The sequence below is a fragment of the Equus przewalskii genome, chromosome 10 (assembly GCF_037783145.1).
Source record: "Equus przewalskii isolate Varuska chromosome 10, EquPr2, whole genome shotgun sequence".
Classification (NCBI taxonomy): domain Eukaryota; kingdom Metazoa; phylum Chordata; class Mammalia; order Perissodactyla; family Equidae; genus Equus; species Equus przewalskii.
Window position 1 is genome coordinate 17,389,581 of NC_091840.1, and position 18,804 is coordinate 17,408,384.

The following is an 18,804-nucleotide window of genomic DNA, read 5'->3' on the forward strand; positions in this document are numbered from 1 at the left end:
TTGGATCAGGAAAAGTAATATGCCTTTATTTTTGCTCAAGTCCAACAGAAAATTAGCATTTCCTTCAATTACAGATGGAGACAATAAACCAAGTAGAATTAGCAGTCTCTGTGGTCTTGTCACCAATAGAAATCATACATATTTTTTCCTATTATATGATAGTTGTTGAAGATATCTTGAAATATTATTTATGCTCATTTACTACCTCAAAATTATGATGGTCATTAGGCTTGCCATTATATCTTACTATTTAATACATTAATATAAAGCACATATATTACTATATCACCCTTTAAAAAATATTTTGAAAATTGTATTTTAATATAATTGGTTTCCTCTGAATTCCTTTGCATTTAGAAACATTCTGAGGAGTCCATATGCTTTACCAGACTGCCAAAAGGGTTCGTGGTGTGAAAAAGTTAAGAACTCCGCTTTATGGGTGTTTTCTTGGCTTTCATTCTTATTGAATGAGCCTAAAGACGGCCCCTGAAGTGAGCCTCAACACCATGAGGCTCTCATAATTTTATTGTTCTACTTTTCCAGAGACTTTTTCTCTCTTAACTTTCAAGCCTCTTCAATATTCTGTTTTTCTTACCTCACCGACCCTCTTTCTGTTTCTTTTCATCCTCCTGACTGTAAATGTAGGTGTCTTTTTTGCACGCCTACGAGAAGTTTATTTTTTAGTACGTCACTGACCACCATATTTAGGTGCAGAACCCTAAATCTCCGCTGGTCCAGATTGTTCACCCTCTCCCCGGTTCCATGCCTCCAGCGGCCTCTGGGATGCCTCCTCTTGGTTTTACCACTGGCATCTGGAACTGAACATGTTAAAAACTAAGATTCCTCCTCAGACCTGCGTGTTGTCTCACTTTGCCTGGACGACCATCTTGTCTGTCTCCCTGGTTTTACGGCCTTAGAATTATTTAAAAATTTACATCAACTAATTAAAAAAAATAGGAATCTTTGTGAATGGCCCCCAAATCAAAGGATACAAAAGGATATGCAGTGAAATAAAAATCTTCCTCCCACCAGGCCCCTTCCACACTCAGCTCCTCTCCCAGGAGGAAACCACTGTTGCCAGCTCCTAGAGGAATTTTTGATTCCTTCTTATATTGGCTATATCTCAAAGTCCTTCCCTGTCTGTGAGATGTGTGCCCTTTCCTTTCCAGGCCCTCGTGACCTTCTCTCTGGTTGACTTTATATGTAAGTATTTGTATGTGTATATTTTATACACATATATAAAATCTCCCCCTATGGCCTTCCGGCTTGAGTTTTCATCACGTCGCTTCCTGGATGAAGAACCTACAGGGGTGAGGGGCCGGGGTTGGGGGTGATGGAGAAGAGGATCTAAAGGGGACTTAGGTAGGGGGTTCGGAGTGACAGATTGGTGAGAAGCTCTACCAGGATTCCTATTTCTATTCCTCCCATCTCCGGGCCCCTCCCAGTCCTCTCGTCCCAGTGTCTCTCGCTTCCAAGAGCCGAGACAGAGACAGAGACAGCGAGATATACAGAGACAGAGACGCCGAGGCACCAGCATCCCTCTCCCCCTTCTGTCCCGCCCCACCGCTCTGACGGACATCCGCCATTAGCCAATGGCGCTCACGATATGCCCCGGAAGGGCCAATGAGAGACAGAGGAGGGCGGAAGATTCCCCGCCCCCACTTCTAGGCTTGGTTGAGCCGTGCAGGTAGGTCCGGGGCCGGGGGAGCAGCCGTTGGCACTGGTGCCCCGGGGGGTGAGGGCGCGAGTCCGTAGGGGTGATGGTGGGAAAGGGGAGGCGGCCCAGACGGGGAGAGCCTGCGGGGGCGGCCCGGCCGGGAGGCGGGGGGCCGAAGGGCCCGGGGAGCGGGCGCCGCCGAGGGCCCTGGAAGCGGCTGGGCTGGGGGAGCGGGGACGCGTGTGTGGGGCACGGGTACCCCCGCCCCGCGCCCACCCGCAGGCCTGGGCCGCGGACTGCCGGCCGAGGGGCCAGGGGCCTGGTGCCCCGGGGGGCGAGCAGGGCTGGGCCCCGGGCCGGGGGCGCCGAGCAGAGTCCGGGGCGCCAGGCCGAGCCGAGGTGGGACGGACCGACGCCGAGAGGAAGGGAAGCTGCATCCCGCGGGCCGCCCCTCCTGAAGCGAGCCGGGACCACGGCCGCAGGCGCCCCTGCCGGAGCCCGCTGCTCCCCGCGCCCCCTCCCAAACAATGGGGTTGGGGCAGCAGGAGTCGCCCCTCTGCGGGCAGGGGGGTAGGTTTGGGACTGGGGTCCACGGTGGGGGAGGGGTGGGGAGTCGGGCTCTCCCCTTTCTCCTCTCCCCTTGGTTTTCGCGGTGGGGATCATGGAGGAGCTATTAAAGCCTCCTGAGACGGGTCAAGAGTCAACCCCGCCCCCCACCCCGCAAAAAAAAAAAAAAAAAAAAAAAAAAATCCGACGAGCGGTGAGGAAAGTGATGCCAAGTCTTCGAAGCCGAAGTGACAAACGCATAGCAAGAACAAATCCACTCCAGAGGTTTTTATTTTTAATTTTTCTTTAAAATGAGGGTACTGTAGTCTTCGATTTTTAGAAATTTAGTTTACAGAGGTGGGTGCTGTTATTTTTGTCCCTACCCGGGCAAGCCTCCATTTTAAGCGAAGCAGTAACTGGTTAAGCTGGAATTTTCATTCAGGCCGAGGACTTGAACAAGGATTCTACAAGAGGTCATTTAAGCCGTCCTCCTACCTCCAGGCAAACTTAATCCTCAAAATTAAGTTGTTTGGTCTGTTTTTAAAAATCTCTGGGAAAGAAGGGTCTTTTATTTGCTTCTAGCACTTCAGTCAAGAATAGATTTTATTTTTCACATAGAATTGGCTCTGAAACTTAAGCTTAATAGATTTTAGGAGAATTGGAATGATCAGAAAGGTTTTAATTTAGTAAATAAAATTAAACGTGGCAAGGGTCTTTCTTAAAAGGTCAGTTAAATGACTTTTCGATAGTGTTTCTGAAGTACCCTGGACAATCATTTTTCTGTCTGGGATTTTGGTTTTCTAATTTTTTGGTAAGCAGTTTTGTGTTATCTAAAATATGTGTTAGACATTTAGTACAGTTTTTATGTAAATATATTTCTGCATATGTATGGGGATACACATACACACATTTGCCCTTTTCCGAAGGGGACTGTTTTTTGTACATCTTTTTTGGATGGTGAGGCAAGTAGTACTTCAAATCTGTTTCTAGATAGCTTAAACTATTTGCTTGTTCTTGATTAGTTTTTAGTCTAAATGAAAATCCTCTCTTTCAGATACCTTCTTGAAACAAAAAATTTTCCTACCTGCTTATCCTTGGTGACTGAAGGATTACTAAGACTCCCTTCTTGATTATTTCTGAGTATTGTCTGAACTATTCCTGACACTATGAATGCTATGTGGGTGCCTCTTAAGGTAAGACATGTTAACTTCTTAAACTAAAGGCCTCATTTTCTTTCTTTTTTTTTTAGAATTGAGAATATCCTAATTCTTAAATTTGCAGTTCTTCAACCCTCTTTCTGACACTCTTTTCCCCTCAAAAACTACTGTTGTGTTTGCTTTCTAGGACTGCTCAGCTACTCCTTACTTGGTATTGCTACTATTTTTGATGATTGGTGTTAAAATATTAATGAATTTCTCAAATTAACTTTGTTATAATGATGTGTTTGTTATTTAACTTTAAATTGGGACAACCTACATAGTTGTACAATTCTGTTCCAATCTCAGGAGGATGGATTGGCAATTCAGACATCCAGGTCCACTTTCAGTCAAAGGTACTAGGGTGTGTCCCACTCTTGCGAATGTGTAGCTGATTCATATGTTACAAAAGATGTGTCATTAACCATTTGTTTACTCTGAAACTTCAGATAGTATGTTAGAACATTCTACGATCTCTTGGTTTACATGTACAACTCGTGCAGAGTTCTCCGGCTGCTCCCTAGTCCTTTGCATGAGAATTTACACTGTTTTTCTCAACAGGTAGCACTTTGTGCCAAGTTTAATCTCACAGGATAAACCTCTTTTGGGCAGTGTGGACAGATGATCTTTGGATGAAAAAGCTCTTGTTGATACAGTGGTTCTCCAGTTCTTGGCTCTTTCTAATCTCTTGTACATAGGTGGCCAAAGGACGCTCCGTTAGGAGTAAGCAGAGGGCAAAGCTTAAGACGTACATAGGGAGGAAAGTGGGAGGAAGGATGGAGAAAGATAAGGAGTGATGGAAGCCCTCCAGCAGCTTCACCAGGCGACACACGTTGCCTTTCTTTGGAGCTAGATACTAGCGTAGGTAAGATTGTTGTGTAGTAATCTGCCCCGTGGAATTTCAGATTAATGCAGTGAATAAATCAGAGAATAATACAGTCTATGTCACTTAACTGTTTGGACCGTGGGAAATCTTTAGGTAAATGCAGACTGAGATCTCATCTTCACTTCTGTTCCAGCTGCTATTGTTGGATAGTGAGTGCTTATGTTAGTATAAAGGAAGCCAAAATGACACAGTTTTTCCAGCCATTATCCCTGTAGGGTTGGAGGGCTTGCATGGGGAACCCAGCCAGAAGTCCTGAACCCGTAGGAATTGGAGGACCTTGCACAAAAGTATTTCTCTTTGGTACCAAGTGTTTAGTGCCAGGAGCTGGTGGCCTCTGTCCTCTTTAGGAAGCAAGCAAGGGGATATCAGCGGGTGCTGGTTCTCTAGAAATCCAAGGAATTTGGGATCAATACATTGGATTTTATTTTACAGTTTCCTTGGTTTTAACTAATGTAGGGTACATAGAGGCCTGCTTTTTAAGTATAAATGATGTTTAAGATTTTTCCTCTAAATCTCTGAACCTGGGGTATTATAGCTCCACAGTAACCCCGGAAGTTGTATGAAAGGCCTCTGGCGTGGCAGGAATACAGAATGGAAGTCAGTGCTCCATACTGTGTGAGTTACCACCTGTTAACTACTTAACAATGTAGTTGTGTGGCCCCTTTAATTTTATGTTCCCTACCAACCCTTTGATCAGTGGAAGACCTCTTCTGAGTCTAAACAATTTTTTATTTGCTAACATTTCCTTCTCCTTTTGTTAACTTAAAAATTGTAGCGTTTGATCTGGGCAGGAAAAAAAGGCACTTTTTTGAGGGAAGAGGATAGCATAGAATTTATAGGACAGAAAATAAAAAGGGAGAGGGAGAGCTTTGTTCTCTTTTTCAGTGGTGAATGTCCTTAAAATGTTTCTGAGGTGTATTTTCAGATTATAGCTACTTATTTTTAAGTAAAAAAAGAATGGCACGCTAATTAAAATGTATACTTTGGAGCCAAAATGTTCGTTTTCTAGTTCTTACTCTTTGTTTCTGATTATCTTATTTCAGAATGAACTCTAGTTCTGTCGGGCGTTACTTAAATGTTAGACCTGAACATGCGCTTGTTTCCCTGCTTGTAGAAAATAGTGCTAATGCTCACCCTTTTCACAACCCAAATACCAAGGAAAAATAACTGCAAAAAACTCCTCAGTATAAGGCGTCTTTGTTAATTAGAAGTTCCCATGAAAATTATTTACCCCTTTTTCTCTGTATCAGGGGTCTACAGCTTTTTTATTGCTAGCCCTGACTAAGCAATGTCAGTGATGTGTGATGTTTCTAGGGCTGGTTCTCGGGGCTGGGGCATGGGTGAGATGGGAGAGGAAGGGAGGAGGAGGAGAGTTGGGCAAGTTGGAGAAAAGAGCAAAGTGAAGATGAGGAGGCAGAGCGAAGAGATGTGTGGTCTTTGGTGTGTGATGTGGTGCCACCATCAGCTGTTAGGCACTGCCGGTTGCCTTACATGCTAGACTGGACTGTGATGAAAGAATTAAAAATTATTCTTGACGAACAAAAAGACAATTAAAATATTCAATATGATGTGGAAAGATCTCCATGATAGAAAGTCAAGTGATACAACCAAGATGCAGAATGGCATGTATGATATGTTGCCTTTTATGTTTTTTTTTTTTTATAAAAAGGAGAAAAGAAAATTTGTATTGGCTTCTTGTATATGCATTAAAAAAAACTTTAGAGGAATAAACAAGGAAATGGTGACAGTGGTTGCCTGTTAAGCCTAGGAACTGGGCAGGTAGAGGAAGCAGTGGGAAGGAGACTTCTCACTGTATTATATTTTTTTATACTCTGTGATGTTTGTATCAAAATCAATAAATTAAATACAAAATTTAAAAAACCTTAAAAAACAGTATCTCAGTCCCTCCATCTTTTCTTCTCCTCTTGTATCTTGAAGTCAGAAACAGCAAGGGGCCACCACTGAGAGAGCAGAGAGCTCTTGAGCAGAGGTTGAAGGGGTACATACACAAAGGGTACCATAGTGTAGGACGCATGTTCTCCTGGCCTCTTGAAGAAGTTAGAATTTATAGATGTATATTTCTAGTATTGAATTGCAAGGTCAAGCATTAAAAAATTTACTTGCTTTTTAAGTTTTAGTTCAAAAAGAGTTTCATTGTTTATTCGTTCCCCTGAGTTAGCAATTAGAGACACTGTCATGTTCTTGGTTGTGTGATCTTGGGCAAATTTTTAATCTGTCTGAGATTCAGGGTCCTCCTTTGTGCTGGAAATAATATTAACATTTACTTCAGAGGATTGTTGTGTATATTATATCTGTAGAGGACATAATGTCTGGCTCAGTGAACTGCAACTGTTCTTATAATAATTACTGTTAGTAATAGTTCCTTATAGCCTTGTGGTAAGAGAGGGGGTTCTGGCTGATGGTTGGCAAGTTCCGTAACCTCTGAGAGCCCTGGTGTCCTCATCTGTAAGAAGGGAATAATTACAGTACCTAGATCTTAGGGTGGACTGTGTGAGGACTAAGTGAGTTTGTTGATGCAAAGTGCTTAGAATAACTCTTAGTATGTGCTCAATAAACAGGAGCTGCTAATTTTCTTGATGGTTGTTTGCTAGGGCTGCTGTAACAAAGTGCCACAAACTGAATAGCTTAAACAACAGAAATTTATTGTCTCGAAGTCTGGGGGCAGGAGTGTGCTCCCTCTGAAGGTGCCAGGGCAGAAACTGTCCCCAGCCTTCGTCTAGTTACTGGTGGTCCTTTGGCCTGTGGCAGTGTAACTCCAGTCTTTACACGGAGTTCTCCCTGTGTGTGTCTCTCTTCAAAATTTCTCCTTTGTAAAAGACAGCGGTCATATTGGATTAGGGCCCACCCTAATGACTTCGTTGTAACTTGATTACCTCTGTGAAGACCTATCTCCGACTAAGGTCACATTCTGAGGTACTGGGGGTAGGAATCCAAAATATCTTTTTTGAGGGGACACAGTTCAACCCATAACAACATCCAGTAGCCTTGTACACATATGTCACTCATCATGGGTGGCAGACCCTCAGCACTTATATGTAGGAAATGAAGATTTTAGTACAAATTGGTTAACATGATTTGAAGAAGTAGATTATTTCTTTAGGCTTTTCATGTATTTATCTTTGATATGTATAGATTTTTGTTATTGAAACTTGAGATTTATATAAAATCAAAACTTTGGAAGGTAAGATTTTTTTTTTTTTAGCTATCAGTAAAATTTTGATTTGAAAAATTAAGGTCAAGATTTCAGTCTTGCTCACCATTTCTTTTTTCTTTTTTTTTTTTTAAAGATTGGCACCTGAGCTAACCACTGTTGCTAGTTTTTTTTTTTTTCTGCTGTATCTCCCCAAATCCCCCCGGTACACAGTTGTATATCTTAGTTGCAGGTCTTTCTAGTTGTGGCATGTGGGACACCACCTCAGCGTGGCCTGATGAGCGGTGCCATGTCTGTGCCCAGGATTCGAACTGGTGAAACCCTGGGCCGCCACAGCGGAGCGCGCAAACTTAACCACTCGGCCATGGGGCCAGCCCCGAAAGTTCAGACTTTTTAATATAAAATGTAGACCCTGATGATCTGGCTGCTGCTGACCTTTCTGTTTTGTTTTTAAACCTTACCTTTCACCATTGGCCTCTATGTACCTTTATTTGATGGTTTCCTTTCCAGAAACTTCTAGTGTTGAGACTTAAAAAGGTTATAATTCAGGTGAAAATCTTTCTAAAAGGTATTACCTGCTTCTCTGCCTCCTTAAAGAAAGCAGCCTGTGCAAAATTTTATCTTTTAATAATAATCCAGAATTATTGAAGATCCTCACTATGCCCATCAGTTAGTGTATCATGCTGAAATATCACATACCTTTGGAAACCAGGAAATATACGGTATTAGTGGACTAGTGTGTATGTATTACATACTCTTGGGCTATTTTTTATATTCTCTTGTCTGTGATTATCTACTTTCGTGATCTCCTACCTTAGTGTCAGGCTGTTGTTGTCCTTGTTCCAGCCTCCAGCAGCTCTGCCCTCTATTTTAATACTTTCTTTCTGTGGTAGGTTAGGATACCAGCCAACTAAGCTTATATAAATTATTTGCCAAGGAGGAATCTTTAGTGATGGCTGGAGGGACTTTTCTATGGATAAAATATGTGGAGAATGACAGCTTTTTGGCAGTTCAGTGCAAAATGATGTGGTTTTGCTTGTGTGCGTTTTATGGAGAGGAAGGGTCCGTTGCTCTCATCAGATTTTTGCAGTGGTCTGGGACTGCTCTAGATACATATGTATTGTGAAATTGCTTTGTCAGTTGTCATCAGAGGCTAGTTCCCAGATTCCTTCTCCTGTGTCCCTATCCTGAAGTGAAGAAGTTCTTAGTAGTGGGGAATTGTTTGGGCTGTGGAAGGAAGGGCTGTTCGACCAGGCCGTAGAGAGTGCTGAGCAGGCCGAGGCAGAGCACCAGTGGTACAGGTTGGAGTGGAGGAGAGAAGTCAGGTGGTGGGCAGGAGAGCAGTTCTGGGTGTTGTTGGCTGGTTTGCTCCAGAGGATAAAGGGAGTAGCCATAGTAAGTTCAGGAAGCTCAGAGAATATATTCAGGTATTTGATTTGAAGGAATTGAAAAATACTATCTTTTGTTTTTTTTGAGGAAGATTAGCCCTGAGCTAACTACTGCCAATCCTCCTCTTTTTGCTGAGGAAGACTAGCCCTGAGCTAACATCCGTGCCCATCTTCCTCTACTTTTTTTATATGTGGGACGCCTACAACAGCATGGCATGATGAGCGGTGCCATGTCTGCACTGGGGATCCGAACCGGCGGACCCCAGGCCACCAAAGCGGAACATGTGCACTTAACCACTGCGCCACTGGGCTGGCCCCGAAAAATACTATCTTTTAAAAAAAGTCTTTTTTGTAAACAGTCTAGTAATTTTAGTTTTTGTTAGATTTTTTTCTTGCTTAGAAATCATCTTGTGAAATGTTTGCAACCTAGAGCATAGTTTAATAAGTGAGACAGCCAGATGAGAGTGAAAACAGGGGTAAAAGAATCAAATACAAAATATAAATTAACGTTATGCTTTCTTCCTCCTTGTAGGGACCTCTCACTGTTCACTTGTCTCTTCCCACCCAATTTTCAACTTCCTATTCCTGTTGGCTTTTGTTCCTTAGCTTATAACACACTCAAATCTCTTTCACTTTTTAAGAGTACAGAACCCTTAAACTGCAACCACTGGTCCCTGTCCAGTTTTTACCTACGTGTTCCACTGAACCTGCCCTTAAAAAGTCATCCCTATTGCCAAATTCAGAGGCTCCTTTTCTGCCTTGCCTTCTGAGGCCCCTTGTAGTCTCTGACACTGTGGACCATTCCCCCTGACTGTGGTGGTGGTGGTCCCTCCTGGCCTGTTGTCTTCATTTCTGAGAGCATTGTAGAGTAGTGATACGGAACATGACTCTGGAGCCAGACTCCTAGATTCAAATTTTAGTTCTACCGCTTAATTGTGCAACCTTGGGAAAGTAATTTAACCTCTCTGTGCCTCAGTTACTTCATCCAAAAACTGGGGGAAATAATAAAATAATAGCACCTACCTCACAGAACTGTTGTGAGGAAGAAATGAATTAATGCATGAAAAGCACATAGAAGAGTGCCTGGCACACAGTGAGGTACAAGTGATGTGATTGCTGGCTCTTTCTGTCATCGTTGTCAGCTCTGGCTGCTCTTTCTCACTTTTCTTTGCAGACTCTTTTCCTCACTCATGTCAGTGTTTGCGTTGTCTTGCCCTCTCTCCTCTTACCCTGTGCAGTTCCTGGGAGATATCTTAGGTAAGTTTGTGTTTCACATGGCATCCATATACTGATGATTTGCAAATGCTTTTCCAGCTCTGCATGATCTCCTGATCTCTAGTCCCATACACACAGCAGCCTCTTGGACATCTCTGCTTGCATGCCCCATGTTCATTTCAAAATGACCTCATCATCTGTTTTCCCAAGTCTGACCTCTTCCTCTATTCATGTCTTGGTGAATGGTACCATCACCCACCCAGTCAGTGGAGTCAGGATTCCTTCTTGTGGCAAATTAGTCACCAAGTTCTTGATATCCTAGCTCGTAATGTTTCCCTACTCACCCCCACTTCTCCCTTCTGAGTTCAGCCCTTCATCACCCTTTGCCTGCACGACCTTCAGTTGCCTGCTCATCATTCTTGATTACCTTCTTTCTTCCAAGTTGCTGCCAAAGTGATCCTTGTATAGTGCAGATCTCATCATATGATCATACACCTCCTCCCCTGCGGCTTACCTGGCTTTCAAGTTCAAATGCTTTTGCCAAGCACCTAGGCCCTTGGCGATGCGGGCCCTGCCAGGTCATCTCTACTCCTTCCTGAGCGCTTTGCACTCATTGGTGCGGAATTGCTTGCAGTTGCTTCTGTGCGCCTTGTTGCTCCTTTGCCTCTGGGCCTTCAAGCAAGTGTAGCCTCTGTTTAAAATGCCCTTCACCTTGTTCTAGAAGCTTACTCCTCCTAGTTCTTTAATACCAGTGATGTTAATAACAGTAACAACAGTAGCCGACACTGGGAGCTTCCTGTGTATCCAGGCATTGCCTTCGAGTGTGTGCATACCTAGCACCACTTCTCTTGTGCAGTGATTACAGGTTGGCATCTCTTACCAGCTTAGTGTCTGAGTTCTTTGAGAGTAGGGGCTGTGTCCTGTCTTTTATCATCACTGCTTGCCATGTGATGGGACTTAGGAAATATGTGTTGAATGAATGGCCTAAAGGCTGTATTGCCCAACCTGTGAAGTACATCTTTAGAAGGGTATCAGTGGAAAAGCTGAGTTAGTCATATCCATTTGCCAATCCTGACCTTACCCTTTGGAACTATAGACCCACTTTGTTCAGTGTAAGTTTCGGAATAAGGATTACAAAGCGTTTTTTTTTTTTTTTTTTTTTTTAATAATCTTGCATTGTATGATGAAGGGCAATGTGTGTTTTTGTTTTCTTATGTTTGCTTTTGAAAAAGAGAGCCAGTTTGCCAACAACCCAGTGTCATCTGGTAGCTGGAACGTTTTCACATTATTAGAATAAAGTATAGGGAAATGAATGTTATTTAGGCTTGTGATACAGGTAGTGTATTTGGCAGTGAACTGATTATAATTTTAGAATTCTTTATGACGTTAGTTCTGATATAGTAGTGATCAGGTGTCCCATTTCTTCTTCTTCATGACAGCTCTGTGAAGTATGAGTTTATACATATAATGTTTTGTCTTTTGTCACCATGTATAAATTGTGTATGCAGCAACAGTCCAGAAAACAGACCAGCTTGATTGTAGCCTACAGTTTATTTTTATCTAGGTCTTGATTGTGGTAGTAACTTTTTGGCCAGCAGGGGGAGCAGAAGTTCCTGATAACGTTGCTCCATCTCACCTGGTTTTCAGAATTTTGTTAGAGCCAGAAGAAAGCTAAGAGCTGTGCTGACACAGGACATGATCAGAGTTCACAAAAAAGAAATACAGATGACCAAGAGCCATATGAGAAAGATTTTTATTCTGATGAGTAATCAAAGGAATGCAGGTTAAAATGATGTACAGTTTTTTTAACCTATCATATTGGCAGTTAAACTATGCTGTCAAAGGTAGTTAGGGGGCAGTTTCCCAAACTGCTGGTAGATGTGTGCATTGGCCCAAGTTTTCTGGAAAGTATTTTGGCAACAAATATTGAAAAATCTAAAGATGTCCTTTTACCCCAATAATTCCACTTGTAGGAATTTATCTTACGGAAGAAAAAAATAGAGATACATAGAAAGATTTGTGAACAAACATAGTCATTGTAGCATTATTTATACTAGTGAGAAGTGAGAATCAACTTAAGTGAGGTGCAAGATTAATGGATAATAATTATGGCATATTTAAAGGTGGTCAATTATAGCCATAAAACAATATTTTGGAAGAACTTTTAATGTCTTAGAATGTTGAGTATATCATAAATTAAAATTTCAGGATGGAGAGCTATATAAGGATGATTTTAAATGTATCAAAGATAAAGAATGTGTGTGTATATATATATATGTGTGTATATAAAACACATACATACATACATAGATAAAAGAATGAAAGGAACTATACCCCCAAGCCTCGCAGAGTCGCAGAGTCTGTTAGACGGGGCTATCAGCCAATTGTTCTGTCTCAGTAGGCACCAAGGGGTGTTTTGAGGTGAGGCATTGTTATCTTAGAAGATGTTATCTTCTAAGAGGCCTCAGAAACTTAAGGCCTCACCTCAGACATCACTACTATCCTATAGGAACCCAGAATGGACTTAATATAGATACATTTATGCATATCTTTTCTTTAGTATTCTAAATACCTCTTGGTGATAACACATTCCACAAGTTTCTTTTTATCTATTGTGGAAAAACTCTACCTTTTCAAGTTTAAAAGCTTAATATGTTGTACCGAGATTTGATGAATAAACTAGTATTGATACATTTTCTGATTTTGATCATAGTGCCCCTTGGCTTTCATGTTTCTCAATTGAATATCATTTTTATTTATTTATATTGAGGTCACATTGGTTTATAACCTTATATAAATTTCAGGTGTACATCATTATATTTCTACTTCTGTATAGACTACATCATGTTCACTACCAAGAGTCTAGTTGCCATTCATCACCATACAGATGTGCCCTTTCACCCCTTTTGCCCTCCCCCCACGTGCCTCTTCTGGTAACCACCAGTCTGTTCTCTGTGTCTATGTGTTTCTTTATGAAGATGATTGATTTTAAAATGTGGTCTCCGGTAAAACCTCCTTCAGCCTCTTAGTGCTTCCATTTACACGTCTCTGGATGTTTGTCAGCATTGTTTTGCCTTCCTGGATTTGTGGTAACCAATCAGAACTGCATTTCAGATATAGCTAAATTATGATTTGTTAGAAGAACAGGAAAATATATTCTATTTGTAGTCTTTTCCTTGTTGTTACCAATAGAATTTGCAACTATTTTCCCCCTTTTTGCATAGACCATCACAGTGTCTTTAGGGAACATTCTATAATTATTCAAAAATTCCTTTTTTGACTGGAAGCAAGTCATGAATCCTTTAGGTACAACTTAGATTTTTTCCTGTAAATGCCTTATTTTTGTTTGTCCATGCGGTAATACCTGCCATTTTCCTACCTGCAGTATTTCAGCCTCTTGTATCTCACTGGGCTCTTAGAGGTAATTCAGGGAAAGAATCACCTTGTTAGTTCAGTCTGATGGTTAGAAAGCTGGACCTTATGTTGAGTTGAAATGTACCTCTCTGCAATTTCCACTTTGGGCCTAATTTTGTCTACACAGGAACTGACAACTTTCACGCTTTCCAAAGTATTCTTTAAGCTGAAAATAAATCCTAGTTTTTGCAAATGTTTCTCATTTGATACACTTAAAAATCCTTTCCACCTTTCAGTTCCTTATTTTTCTAACTCGGTGTAGTATTTTACTGTTAGGAATGAGGAATTTGCTGTATATCTTTCATATAATTTATTAAAGTGTTAAATATAGCATTTCCAAAACATTACCTAACATCAATCTTTTGCTTATACTTCTTCATTTAGGGTATTGCTTCAGCATCCACTTGTAATTTTCTGTCTAAATCACACTCCGTCTATGGTAAATATTCTCAATTTTGTGGTCACTCAGGTTTTTAAAAAATAGCCTTTTATTTAGATTCCTATCAAGACTTTTATAAAAGCCTGCATAAATTGTATCCACATACTTACTTTCTCCTCAGAGAATTTGGGTGGACTGGTGTGGCATGATTTTCTCTTTTAGAAGCTATGTTGTTTTTTCCTCAGAATGTTATTCATGCTGATATGTCTTCTGATCCCATCCTCGCTCAGAGATTTGACAGTTAGCTGATTTGAAGCTCGAGGCCAGAGCCCTTCTCTTGAATAGATGGGAGTTACGTTGGTGGCATGTTTTTGTTCAGCAAATATTTATTAAGTGCGTAACTATGTCAGGAGTGGGGAAAGGGGCTGCGTAAATGTTGTTGATAAAGGAAACAGATCCCCACCTGGGGCTTATAGGCAATCACTCCTCTCATATGACTGTCAGCCAGTAGGTTCTTCCCTGCAGTTTTATAATTTTGTACTTAAATTCTTCGAAAATACAGAGAACACTTTGGGACTCCATGACTACCTAACATCTAATGTATTAGTTTGGAAGCATCTTCTTTGTTTAATGATGAATTAATTTGATTCACTATTAGTGATTTGAATGCTTTAAAGAGTAATTTAGAAATAGGTTTTTTTCCTCATACCTTCCTCAGTAGATATTGAAGCAGATTAAAGTTAGGCCCATCAGCTGTCTTGCTTTTATCACTGTTTATACCCTATTTATCAAGTGACCCCTCCAGTATTTATTTGGCATCTGGCTTTTTATATGTTTAAACCACCTCTTTGTGGCTTTGCATTTTCTTGCAAGGTTTTAATTGTTGTTTTGCCTACATGCTGCAATTTATGGTCTTTTATTGCTTTTCCTCATTTTTGTAGTCTTTCTATTTTGAGAAAAGTTGTTTTCTTTCTCTTCTCCCCACCCCCATGCCACTTGGCAATTTAAAAATTTTGGTTGACCACCTGACTTTTTGATCTCTTGCATTCAGTAAAGTATTTTAAAGTCCATCTCTGTGCTTCGTATTACACATTTGCTTTTTAAACATAGTTTTAATTTCACCTAACGTCTAGATTTCTTTTCTAAAATTGGGTAACCATATATAATACATTTTTAGTTTTTCCTGACTCAACAGAATGTTGGTTAAGTGTGTTTTTTATTTCTATTACTAGTGGGTAATATATGCCAGTTTCTGCTTATAATTTAGAACCAAGTTCTTTTTTTAAAAAAAAAATATTGGCACCTGAGCTAACAACTGTTGCCAATCTTTTTTTTTGTTTTGTTTTTTCTCCCCAAATCCCCCCAGTACACAGTTGCATGTTTTAGTTGTGGGTCCTTCTAGTTGTGGCATGTGGGATGCCGCCTCAGTGTGGCCTGATGAGCGGTGCCATGTCCATGCCCAGGATCTGAACCAGCGAAACCCTGGGCCACCGAAGCGGAGTGCGCGAACTTAACCACACGGCCATGGGGCCGGCCCTAGAACCAAGTTCTGTGTGTATGTTTTAGTAATTTCTGACTTTTTTCAAGAAAGCATTTATTGTATTATTTAAAATTTTATATCAGTTTCCTCCCAAAGACGTTTTGTGTTTTTAAACACATAGATAGTGGAACCACACATTATTGTTATTATTGTAGTTTTCAGGTTTCTGAATCATAGAGCTTTAGAGTTGAAAAGAAACCTTGATTTAAGTTAGTCAAGCTCTCTTGTTTTCTGCGTGACGAAACTGAGAGCAGTGAAATCATTTGCCCAGAGTCACAAAGCTACTTAGTGGTGGAGCTAGACTTTGCATGGCAGTCCAGCGTTAATTATATCAGTCTAGTGATTACTTGGGGATAGACTTACATGCTCATCACATTTACATTGGACCATATGCAAACAAAAAAGAATTGTTCATTTATGGGGGAAAAATCAAATGGTCCATCTGGCTTGGAAATGAGTTGAATAATCAGTGCATTCTTCTCTGCTCAGCACATGCTCTTCCTCTCAGATCCTGTGTTTGTGATCAGGGCATCTTCTTTCTACTCTGGATAGTGCTGGGCTCACAATGTCAGATTTTTTCTCTTTAAACTACCTTTTATAGAGAAAGCTTGCCAACTATCTGTTATAATATTCTTTGGGCAGAGTATAATATTGTTGCTTTTATTTAAGCTTCTAAAATAATAGTACATTCCACTCCTATCTCACTGAAGACAACCCTTCCAGTAATAGGATTTTGTGTTCCTTAAACTCTTCACTCACTTGCTGATGTCCTAGTTTGTATCATTCCTGTAGATGACTGATTGTGTCGATGACGTCTTGGGTTTTCCTCATTTCATTCTCACATAGAGTAATTGAGAGTAACTTGAGTTTGAACCTAATTTTTGTTTACATATACTACTGGCAATGAGTTTGCAAATGTAACATGAAAGCAAATTAGTGCTCTGAGGTAATCAAAACATGGCAGAGTTATGGCTTGTCTTTTCCTGACATTTTTACAAGTGGCCCAACATTTTTTTTGCAAAGTGAAATTGTTTAGAAATTGAGTGTTATTTTGGCTTCATCCTTTTTTTTTTAAACAGCTTTATTGAGATATATTTCACATATCATAAAATATACCCATTTAAAATAAAATACACAGTTGTGGTTTTTTTTAGTGCATTTAGAGTTGTGCATCCACCACCACAATCTAATTTTAGAATGTTTTCAACACCCCAAAAAGAAACCCTGTCTCTATTAGCAGTCACTCCCTACTCTGTTTTGTCCCCCAGCCCCTGGCAACCACTAATCTACCTCCCGTCTCTATGATTTGCCAATGCTGGATGTTATATAGAAATGGAAGCATACATTATTTGCTCTTTTGTGACTAGCTTCTTTGTTAGCTTGTTTTCAGGGTTCATCTGTCTTCTATCATATATCAGTACTTCGTTCCTTTTTATAGCTAAATAATACTCCATTGTATGAATACACTTCATTTTGCTTATCTGTTTATCAGTTGATGGACATTTGGGTTGTTTCCATCTTTTGGCTATTATGAATAATGCTGCTAGAAGCATTCTTGTACAAGTTCTTTTTGGACATCTCTCTTTAGTTCTCTTGGGTATACACCTAGGAGTAGAATTATTAGGTTATATGGTAGCTCTGTTTAACTTTTTGAGGAACCACCCAACTGTTTTCCAAAGCTGCTACACCATTTTACATTCCCACCAGCAATGATGAGAGTTCCAATTTCTCTACATCCTTGTCAGCACTTGTAATTGTCTATCATTCTGATTATAGCCATGCTAGTGGGTGTGAAGTGGTATCTCGTGGTTTTGAATTTATGTTCTTGATGACTAATGATGATGAGATCTTTTCATGTGATTATTAGCCATTTCTGTATCTTCTTTGGAGAAATGTCTGTGTCTGCCAAATTCTTTGCCCTTGTTTTCACTGGATTGTCTTTATTGTTGAGTTGTAAGAGTTCTTTATATATTCTGGATACAAGTCTCTTGTCATATATGATTTTCAGATATTTTCTCCCATTCTATGGGTTATGTTTTCACTTTATTGATGGGGTCCTTTAATGCAAAAAATTTTAGAATTTTGATGAAGTCCAATCTACTTATTTTTTCTTGTCCACTTGTGCTTTTGGTGTCATATCTAAAAACCATTGCCTAACCCAAGATAATGAAGATTTACTCATTTCTTCTAGGAACTTTATGGTTTTAGCTCTTACATTTAGGTCTGTGATCCATTTTGAGTTAATTTTTGTGTATGTTGTGAGATAGGGGTCCAACTTCATTCTACTGCATGTGAATATACAGTTGTCACAGCACCATTTGCTGAAAAGACTACCCCTCCCCCAATCCCCCCAGTGAATTGTTTTGGTACTCTTGTCAAAAATCAGTTTACTGTAAATGTGATGGTTCATTTCTGAACTCTCAACTATTCCATTGATCTCTATGTCTCTCCTTATGCTAGTACCACACTGTCTTGATTTCTATAGATTTGAATTAGGCTTTTTTTCCCCCTGAGAAAGATTAGCCCTGAGCTCACATCTGTGCCAGTCTTCCTCCACTTCATATGTAGGTCACTGCCACAGCATGGCTGACGAGGGGTATAGGTCCACACCTGGGATCTGAACCCTTGAACCCGGGCCACCAAAGCAGAGCATGCCAAACTTAACCACTACACCACAGGGCCAGCCCCCTGAATTAGGTTTTAAAATCAGGAAGTGCAAGTCCTTAAACTTTGTTCTTCTTTTTCAAAATTGTTTTGGGTATTCTGGGACTAAATTGAATCTGTAGATCAATTTAGGGAGTATTGCCATCTTAATAATGTTACATCTTCTGATCCATGAACATGGGATCTGTTTCCACTTAATTAGGACTTCTTAACTTCTTTCGACAATTTTTGTAGTTTTCAGAATTTTTGTAGTTTTAAAATAAATTTATACTTATTTTGTTTATTTATAAGTTTTATTCTTTTTGATGCTATTGTAAATGGAAGTGTTTTTCTTTATTTTCAGATGGTTCATTGCTAGTGTATCAAAATACAATTGATATTTATGTAGTGATCTTGTATCCTGTGACATGGATGGACTTGTTTATAGCTCTAATAGTTTACTTCTGGGTTCTTTAGGATTGTCTATATACAAGATTATGTCATGTACAAATAAAAGTAGTTTTACTTCTTCCTTTGTAACCTGAATGCTTTTTATTTATTTTTCTTGCCTAATTGCCCTGGCTGGAGTATCCAGTACAATGTTGAATGGAAATGGTGAGACCAGACATCCTTGTTTTGTTTTTGATCTCAGGGAGAAAGTACTCAGTTTTTCTCCATTAAGTATGATATTAGCTGTGGGTTTTTCATAGATACCTTTTGTCAGGTTGAGGAAGTTTTCTTCAGTTCTGGTTTGTTGTGTGTTTTTAT

The 18,804-nt window shown here is 40.2% G+C and overlaps 1 protein-coding gene across 4 annotated transcripts in view; it reads left to right on the forward strand.

Moving 5' to 3' along the window:
• The first annotated feature begins 1,596 nt into the window (after positions 1–1,596).
• Positions 1,597–18,804, forward strand: part of KANSL1 (KAT8 regulatory NSL complex subunit 1) — a 175,529-nt gene continuing 158,321 nt past the window's right edge. Inside the window, exons 1-2 of one of the 4 annotated variants that reach the window (XM_070560258.1) lie at positions 1,597–1,687; positions 3,258–3,396. The gene's annotated coding sequence lies outside the window, so the exon portion shown is untranslated. Of the gene's footprint in view, positions 1,688–2,200; positions 2,489–3,257; positions 3,397–18,804 lie in introns of those variants that run through there. The other 3 variants (XM_070560254.1, XM_070560256.1, XM_070560257.1) reach the window with 3 other exon arrangements.